Genomic DNA, 10,489 nt, shown 5'->3' with positions numbered 1-10,489 from the left:
GTTTTTTTTTATTTATCAACAAACCAAGTGTAAGAATGAGTACAATTTATCATTTAAAAAAATACATATTTTTTTTGCATTAGGAAAAATCCAATAAGGTTTCAACCATCTACTCCGTCCTATGTAATGTAGAACCCTCTAATGAAATAAGACACAACAACAATTCTTGGGGAAAAGACCGGTCCCGGTCACGTTTATTTACTAAACGCTTAACTAGTGCCTACGTATTCTTTCTGAACACATAGGCACTCAGGCATACTAACTGTAACTTTAGAACAAGTTCTATCATAACACATGGTGGCGGCATCTCTCTCTAACCTAACCCCTACTAGCAGCTGGCCAGGGCCCCTTTCGATGCTTGCAGCGTGACACCCGGTTGTCACGCCCAAATGGCACAAAGAGAGAACTGCGTTGTTTTAGAGATATCCGGCCCTCGATCGTAAGGGAGAGGACCCCCAGGCCGGCGCCTAGCGGGCATCCCCCCTCCCTTTGTTATGGACTGTCATTCTTCTCCCTCCGTGCCCGCTCCCCAGGGCCCTGACCACCCGCCACAAGAGCCAGGCATCCTCTTGCTGCCACACATAAACCGACATATATCATAACTAACAAAATAACCAAATGCAATCATCAACACTTTTTTTTTTTTTTTTATATATTTGTTCAATAAGGTACCTCCCCAGCTATACACCCCCCGTTCACTCAAAGCACTTTCAACAATGCCCCTCTGATGTCCTTCAGAAACATATCTAACCCAACATTGGTTAGGTGAACCCCATCGGGGTGAAATAGTTCTTTCTTGTCGGCCGTAATTGTCTCATGCCTGATCACAAAGCCCCCTAGGGCCAAGACCGTCTTCCCCATTTCCCTGTTCACCTTCTTTCGTACATTGTACACTGCCTTCTGGGTCACAATATACCACCAATGTAGTCGAGCAACCACATTCGACCAACCAATACGGACGTCCCTGAGCCACGTGTGTACCCATCTCAAATCTGCAGTCATCCTCTTAATGAGGTCCAATGCGGGGACCGACCCCAAGTCGTTCCCGCCCAAATGCAGCACCAAAACCTTTGGCTGCCCCCACCTTCTATGAGCCTCTTGCAAAAGAGCCGGCAAATCCTCCCACACCAGGCCCCTGCGCCCCAACCACCGGAATTGGCCCTGAACGTAGCGAATCCAAGCTGCTGCCCTTCCGTAGTCCACAACGCCCTGATGGAAGCCCAATGTATGTAGGAGTGCCCTACTATCCAAACCCGCACCGGTGGGGAAGTGGCACCTAGCAAACCTGGCAAAAAATTAGCAAAACATATTATCTCCGCACTCGAGACCACCACCCCCCGGTGTTCCCTTCCCTGCTGGCGTTGCCTGCCCCTATACTAACTGTGAAGGTCAGCAACCCCAGTCTCCAGAAAGTCAACAACTATGTACATAAAAAACCAAAAGAAACCCCCCCTTTTGTTTTTTTTTGTTTTTACAACTTATTTAGGGGCCTGATGTATGTTTTATGCCGAGCCGACTTCCATCACCCCAGTCACTTGATTTCTTGCTCAGGTGCACCCCGTCCAGCCGCGCTAGTTGCGGTCCCAATCCTGAATGAATGCGGGGCGATCCTAGCCAGATCCAACCCTGCCCTACTTGCTGCCTTCTGCAGCACCTTCCGAAACTGGAACACTGACAAGGAACTAGAGTCCTCATGCACGAGAAACTGCTGCGGCCCTGTGGGATGCACCCTCATAAAGTTCTCTACACAGTTTTCCGGGCAACACTCCGGGAACTAGTTCCCCGCGAGCGGAAGCCACGTCCCTCTGCTCTCTTGGTCTGTTTTTGACCTGGGAACAAACAAAAGCAAAACCCCTTCTCCCAGCCTAGGAAACTTTTTGAATGGTCATCGTAACCCAGCACCCTGTTAAAGAAGGCTATTGCTGATAACCTGCCTCCTGCGCCCATTCTGCAAACCCTAACCTGCCTCAAAGCTGCTAGCCATGCGAGCACCTGCATCTGTGAGGCCCCCCATACCTGAATGCCCCTCTGCCAGCAGAAGACGTCCCACTTCTTCCAATGCCCCAGGTAGGTGGCCCATGTCTTCGGCGCCAAGGATGCCCTAATTAGGGGGAGGATGCCTTCCCAACCTTCAACAGCTGCCAAAGAAAAAGTGGGCATGTTAAACCCTCTTTCTTCGCTCTCAGCGCCACCTTTCTAAACTGTTCCCAATTAAATCGAGAGAGTGCATCAGCGATCACGTTCTGCACTCCCGGGATGTGTTTTGCGGTGAAGCATTTTTTGAACTGTAAGCAGCGCAACACCAAATGCCTCAAGTAGCATACCACCCCTGGGGATGAAGTGGACAATTTGTTAATGGCATACACCACACTCATGTTGTCCGTCCAGAACACCACGGACCTGTTCGCCAGGCGTGTTCCCCATATTTCAATGGCTACCACTATCGGAAAGAGTTCCAACAAGGTAAGGTTTCTAGTAAGGCCAGCCTCTATCCACCTTCTGGGCCAGGGGCCCACGCACCATTCCCCCTCCAGGTATGCCCCATACCCGAAGCCACTAGCCGCGTCTGTGAAGAGGTGAAGGACCTGATTTGACACTGGAGGTTCCCTCCAGAGACAAACCCCATTAAATTGCACTAGAAACCTGGCCCACACGGCCAGGTCCTCCTTCACTTCGTCTGTGACAACTGCCCAGCTGCGTCGGCCCGCAGGGCCTTGCAACTGCCCTTCCAAACGGCGGTTAAAGACTCTGCCCATTGGAATAGCTCTACCCGTGAAATTAAGTAAGCCCAGTAACGACTGGACTTCTTTAATGGGGACCCTGTCTAACCCCTGGACCTTCTGCACCAATTGTAGCATACGGTCCACCTTGTCTTTTGGGAGCCTGCAAACCACTTGCTCAGAATCTATTTTAATCCCTAGGAATGTGAGACAAGTGCAGGGGCCCTGCGTTTTGTCTGCAGCCAACGGGACACCGAATCTGGCCATCAAATCCCTCATTATTTCCATAAGCTGTTCACATTCCTCGGAACCAGCCCTCCCTACGAGCAGAAAATCGTCTAGGTAGTGCGCCACTGAGCCACCCCTGGATGCCTTCTGTACCACCCAATGAAGGAATGAGCTCAAGCTCTCGAATAGTGCACACGACAGAGAGCATCCCATGGGAAAACACCTGTCTACATAGTATGCCCCCTCAAATTTCATCCCCATCAGCCTATATGCCGATGGGTGCAGAGGTAACAGGTGGAACACAGACTCTATGTCCAGCTTCGCCATTAGGGCCCCAGGTCCGCAAGCCCTAACTAGCTCCACTGCATCATCAAACGACTGATAATGCACCGAGCTGAGGTCTGGATCAATGGTGTCATTGACAGACCCCCCTTTTGGGAAAGACAGGTGGTGTATAAGCCAGAACTTTACAGCCTCCTTCTTAGGTACTACCCCTAATGGGGATACTACGAGGTCGGGCAGTGGTGATGCAGCAAATGGACCAACCACTCTGCCCATGGCAATTTCTTTATCCAACTTTTCCCGTACTACCTGTGGGAATTCATAAGCAGACTTTAAGTTCTTATGTACTCTCGATCCCACAACCTCACCCAACACCGGGATCCTAAACCCCTCCCCCAACCCGGACCTGAGTAAAGTCGCCGCTTCCAGATCCGGGTAATTCGCCAGCCATATCTCCATGGCCGCCAACTTAAGCGGAGTTGGGGCCCTTAGCCCCAACTCCCGGCTTAGGGGCAGGTTTACCCTGTCCTTGATCCTTTCGCTTCCTGCATTCGGACCCTGTGTGAGGCCCACCACAGAATTTGCATATGTGACGAAAGGAGCAGCTGCTCCCTCTGTCACACTGCCTATCCTGGAATTTCCAGCATTCTTTGCCCCTTCTTCTTGGGCGTGAGCTAGCTCGCACTGCTCCTGGACGCCCCAAATCCCCAGCTTCGACCACAGGTGCATGTCCTGTGTGCCAAAGTGGAGCAGAGGGTTGCCAACCATCTTTCTTCGAAAGGCCATATCATATTCCACCATGCCCCTTCTTTAAATCTCAGGTGGATATCCTCAATTGTGTCCTGGTATTTGAACAGGTTGTGCCCCTGTAGGGGCCACCTATCCACGAAGCATGCAGCAAAGACCCGGAAGCACTTAACCCACTCCTCATTGGTCTGAGGCCTATGCACTTTCTTTGGGGAAGTGCCCTCCCCAGCCCTCTCCTTCGCTCTAAACGCATCTAAGGAGAGTTCAAAGACGTTCACATAACGCCCTTCCTGTATTTTTTTGATGACCTTCATTTTCAGATGGCCATACAGCGAATGAACCAAGCAGGGGTACGTATCCCCCTGCGCAGCCACTTTGTGGGGCACCTGTCCCACAGGTAGCACGTTGCCCACTTCACCCTGGGCCGCCACGGGCCCACCTGCAAAATCTGGGACCTTCGCCTTCGCCTGCTCTGACGCCATTTTCTTTATCCACTTAAACATTCTTCGCTGCCCTTTCCCCACTAGACCTAAGTCCTCCCCACTCTCTGACCCAGACCCACTATTGGAAGACCCTGTGTCAGCGTGTGTAAAATCATGTGGAAAGTACTCACGATTCACTGACTGCTCCGCGTTGGCCGCTGGTGGCATAGGTCCACTCTCCGTTGGCTGCTCTCTGCTGGGGCCTGCCACCACTAAAGCACCTGTTGCTGCATTCAGCATAACTGAGGGCTGTTGTTCCTGCGCCTGTGGAGACAAAACAACTTGGGGAGTACTCCTGTCTGCGAATGAGGTCTCGAGAGAGGAGCTGGCACTCGTCTCCCGTCTACCTATCCCAGCCTCCACCCCTAACGCTGCTGCTACTGCCCTTCTAATGATTTCCTCCTGCCCAGCCGGCTCCCGGGCATGCGCACTAAACCCAGGGGTGGCATTAGGCCTAATTGTTTCCCTGAGCGCAGCCTCCACTGCCCCCCTGATTGTATCCTCAGACACTGCACCCGCATGCTCTTGCACACCCACACACTGATTCCCCTGGCGCCCATTCATCTGCACATTCATACCAGGTCCCTGGCTTGCTTGCTGACTATAAACTCGAGGCCCATTAACTCCTGACTGCGTGCTCGTGCTCTGTACACCCTGACTGACATGTACTTACACCCCCAGCCTGCATCACCTGCCTCATATTAACACCCATACTGCGTTGTACTCCAGAAGGCCCTACACGCGTTATCCTCGCATGCCCCGCCCCCTCTAACACATATGCATTCCTAGCATGAGGCCCACACTCAGCCGCCATACTAACAGAAGGCCCCCTGCTGTCGGATCCCACATCTGCTCTAGGCCTCTCCTCTGCTGCAACCACCAGACCTCGCTCACGCACCACTGACTCTTGAGAGGCATCCGCCCCCCTCGCCGTTCTGACGCCACCTGACCTCCCAGGGCCCCATCCATGTCACGGAGCCTCCCCAAGTTACCTGGGCCCTCCTTCCTGCTGAGTTCTGGTGATCCAAGATGGCGGTCGAGATCCTCCTCACTCGAAGATCCCGAGGAGGAAGTCTCGCGGGAGCCGCCATCTTGTCTGACCTGCACATGCGCAGCCTCCGTTCGGGCTAGAGGACTAGGCCGCAAGCCCTCGACCACGCTACCACCGGCCCCAGGCTCCCCCTGGCCCTGTATGTTGCCAGATGGCCCCATGACTGAAGCCAGTGACTGGACCAGGGCGAGAACGGCGGCCATTGCGACCGGCGGTAAACTAGGCAGAGGGCCCGAAACGGCCTGCCCCCCTGGCCCCACTTGATGTCCCTGAGAGACAGCCTGCGCATCAATAGGGAATGCTGCAGCTGCCATGTTTTCTAGGCCTCGACCGCCACTAACCCCTTCTCCTCCCTCACCCCTAACTTGGTTCCCTGGGCCTGTTTTTTCACTAGCCTTTTTCCCACTAGCCTGTTTTCCCTTATTGAAATGTCTGTTAGGGGGGGGGGGTTTGAGGTGTGGGGGGGTACCGCCTCATCTGATGGGTGTCCTTCTTCTCCTGTAGCTGGACCCTTTTTCCTGGATCTCAGCTCCACCACCTCCCTGTATCTTTTTGGGGGCATCGCTTTCCTCCTGGATCTCTCTCCATATTCCTCACAGAACAGCAGAAACTTTCTCCTCAAAGTCTGGATCAGGAAGAAGCCGGATACACTGCTGCAGGACCCTATAAAGCACAAACACCGCCTCCACACCTGCAACATTGTAACAAACACATGCTACCCTCCTCCAGACTTCAATCTGGTGCTCCCTTAATGATGTTCCAGTCCCACTAGAGGGCCCTCCACTGTCATTAAAGCTGTTTAAATTGATAATTAAATAGTCAGGGAATGCATATTTTTGTACAACTTGAGTATTATTGGCAGATAAAGGACAAGTCAGACACTTACTGTTCAGGAACATGCTTTTGCCTATAAATATTTTTTTATCCCTAAAACAGCCATTCAGAAAAAAATAAACACATTTAAAAAAATTCTTTTGAAGATGCAACAAAGAAAATTGTTTCAATGTCCATATTTTCTTAAAGGGATAGGACAAAATTAAAAAGGGCATGGGTTCATTTGATTTAAACAGAAGCACTTTTGCAATATACGTCCGTTAGCAAAAATGCTTCTAGTAAAATGAGTTACTATTTTACAGTGGCATACACACATATGCGTTGAGTGCCCCATGCAACAGCACTAACACCACACCTTTTCAGAGTCTGCAGTGGCTTGCATGACACAAATGAAGTATTCATTGGTGCAATACAGACCACTGCCATCTCTCTGAGCAGACATGGGGGCCGAATTATCATAGTCTTGCAGACATGAAACGCTGTAGTGTATCATGTCCGCCAGACATCGCTGAATGCCGACAGAATACGCTGTCTTCATTTAACATTGCACAAGCAGTTCCCGCTAGCAGGGGGTGTTAATAAGTCCAATCATATATAATTGGGCGGATTGATGTCCGCAGCCTCAGAGGCGGCGGACCAGTTAAGGAGCAGCGGTCTTAAGTCTGAAGGCTTGCGCAGAAACAGAGGCATCATGGGCCGTTTGGCCCTTGATAGATCGGCCCCATGGTGTTTGAATCATGATCATCTAGTCAAACATAGCATATGTGCATATGCCGCTGAAAGTCAGTAATAACTTTTACTAGACACATCTTTGCTATTGGAGGTATTGTGGCCTTTCTGTCCCCTTAAAGAACCAGTAAATACATTGCATAATCAACAAATGCATGACAAAAAGACAATGCAATAGTGCTTTGTCTGAACGTCAAACATAGTTTTTTCAGACAAACTTCAGTTATGTCTATTTGCACTCTCCCTTTATTGTGTGACAGCCACCAGCCAATCACAAATGCATCGTATATTCTGTAAATTATTGCACATGCTCAGTAGAGGCTGGTGACTCAAAAAGTGTAAATATAAAAAAGACTGCACATTTTGTTTATGAAAGTGAATTGGAAACTTGTTTAAAATTGCTGCTCTATCTAAATAATGAAAGTTTAATTCTGACTTGAGTGTCCCTTTTTTTCTGTAAGCAGGAAATAATGTAATGCTTTTCATGACTCATGAATGGCTTTTTTAAAGCAATGAACACAGGGATTTCCCCTCAAATAATGTGTTTTGGAAATGACACAAAACTGAAAATATAGTATCTATCATAAATACAAATAGAGTCTGAATATTTATACATTCTCAGTAAATTAAATTAATAAAATATTGAGCTGATGTCATGGTTTTGCTAATTATGCCACAGTTTATGGAATTTCCTATTATTCTAGAAGTAATAACCCACAAAATGCTTTGCAATGATAAAAACTTCCACACCATGCATAAAAAATATCTATGGCTATGAAAGAGCAGGCAAATTTTAGAAACGTAAAGTTGAAGCTGTTGAAATTTATATTAAAAGGGCCATCAAATGCATGTTCATGTACAACTGCTATATCCCTATTAGATATTACTTTCTACATAATACCAAATAGGAGAAACCCTTACTATACTATCTTAAAGGGACACTGAACCCAATTTTTTTCTTGCATGATTCAGATAGAGCATGCAATTTTAAGCAACTTTCTAATTTACTCCTATTATCAATCTTTCTTCATTCTCTTTGCTATCTTTATTTAAAAAGCAGGAATGTGATGCATATGAGCCGGCCCATTTTTGATTGAGAAACTGGGTTATGCTTGCTTATTGGTGGGTAGATGTAAGCCTCCAATAAGCAAGCGTGATCCATGGTGCTGAACCTAAAATGGGCTGGCTGCTAAGATTTACATTCCTGCTTTTAAAATAAAGATAGCAAGAGAACAAAGAAAATTTGATAATAGGAGTAAATTAGAAAGTTGCTTAAAATTTCATGCTTTATCTGAATCATGACAGAAAAAAATTGGGTTCAGTATCCATTTAACCTTTCTTAATTTGTATCTCAAATTAGACCAAGCTACAGTGATTTATTAAACAATATAAAAAATCTTTAACTTATTCTTAAGACCTTTCCTGAAGTCGGCTTCTAAAGATAAACTGGCACCTGAAGTCTGTATAATTTTGCTTTTAGAAAAGAGGCCAATGCCCAGCTAACCCATCTTGGAACCTTACCAGGATAGACGTTCTAGGTGTAATATTGCCAGTCGGTGAAGCAATGTTTACCACCTTTGGACATTGCTTCACCGACTGGCCTCACCCTCCTATATAGACTCTGCCCTCAAAAGAGGACATGACAATAGATATGCAATCAGCCAATAGGATTGAAGTTCAATACTATTGGCTGATCCAATCAGCCAATAGGATTGAGCTGGCATTCTATTGGCTGTTCCAATCAGCCAATAGAATGCCAGCTCAATCCTATTGGCCGATTGCATCAGCCAATAGGATTTTTTCTACCTTAATTCCGATTGGCTGATAGAATTCTATCAGCCAATCGGAATTGAAGGGACGCCATCTTGGATGACATCACTTAATGGAACCTTCATTCTTCAGTCGCTGTGGAAAGAAGAGGAGGCTCCTCGTCGGATGTCTTGAAGATGGACCCGCTCCGCGCTGGATGGATGAAGATAGAAGATGCCGTCTGGATGAAGACTTCTGCCCATCTGGAGGACCACTTCTGCCCATCTGGAGGACCACTTCTGCCTGATTCGTTGAAGACTTCGGCCCGGTTGGATGAAGACTTCTCCTGGTAAGGTGATCTTCTAGGGGTTAGTGTTAATTTTTTTCAAGGGGGTATTGGGTGGGTTTTAGAGTAGGGTTGGTTGAGTGGGTGGTGGGTTTTAATGTTGGGGGGGAATTTGTAATTTTTTTTACAGGTAAAAGAGCTGATTACTTTGGGGCAATGCCCCGCAAAAGGCCATTTTAAGGGCAATTTGTAATTTAGTGTAGGGTAGGGCTTTTTTTATTTTGGGGGGGCTTTTTTATTCTGTTAGGGGGATTAGATTAGGTGTAATTAGTTTAAAAATCTTGTAATTTGTTTATTATTTTCTGTAATTTAGTGTTTGTTTGCTTTTGTACTTTAGATAATGTTATTTAATTGTATTTAATTGTATTTAATTTAGTAAATTAATTTAATTATAGTGTAGTGTTAGGTGTAGTTGTAACTTAGGTTAGGTTTTATTTTACAGGTACTTTTGTATTTATTATAACTAGGTAGTTATTAAATAGTTAATAACTATTTCATAACTATTCTACCTAGTTAAAATAAATACAAACTTGCCTGTAAAATAAAAATAAACCCTAAGATAGATACAATGTAACTATTAGTTATATTGTAGCTAGCTTAGGGTTTATTTTATATGTAAGTATTTAGTTTTAAATAGGAATAATTTAGTTAATGATAGTTATATTTATTTAGATTTATTTAAATTATATTTAAGCTGGGGGTGTTAGGGTTAGGGTTAGACTTAGGTTTAGGGGTTAATAACTTTAATATTGTGGCGGCGACATTGGGAGCAGCAGATTAGGGGTTAATAAATGTTGGTAGATGTCGGGGATGTTAGGGACGGCAGATTAGGGGTTAATAATATTTAACTAGTGTTTGCGATGCGGGAGTGCGGCGGTTTAGGGGTTAATATATTTATTATAGTGTCGGCGATGTCTGGTTCGGCAGATTAGGGGTTAAAACATTTTTTTTAGTGTTTGTGATGCGGAAGGGCCTCGGTTTAGGGGTTAATAGGTAGTTTATGGGTGTTAGTGTACTTTTTAGCACTTTAGTTAAGAGTTTTATGCTACAGCGTTGTAGTGTAAAACTCTTAACTACTAACTTTAAAATGCGGTACCAGTCTTGACAGGAGAGGGTCTACCGCTCACTTTTTGTCAGACTCGTAATACCAGCGCTATGCAAGTCCCATTGAAAAAAGAGGATATGCAATTTACGTAAGTGGATTTGCGGTATTTCCAAGTCTGGCCAAAAAAGTGAGCAGTACACCTGTACCTGCAAGACTCGTAATACCAGCGGGCATTAAAAAGCAGCGTTAGGACCGGCTAACGCTGCTTTTTAAGCC

This window comes from Bombina bombina, chromosome 10 (assembly GCF_027579735.1).
Source record: "Bombina bombina isolate aBomBom1 chromosome 10, aBomBom1.pri, whole genome shotgun sequence".
Lineage (NCBI taxonomy): Eukaryota > Metazoa > Chordata > Amphibia > Anura > Bombinatoridae > Bombina > Bombina bombina.
Note: the sequence above shows the minus strand (reverse complement) of the source record.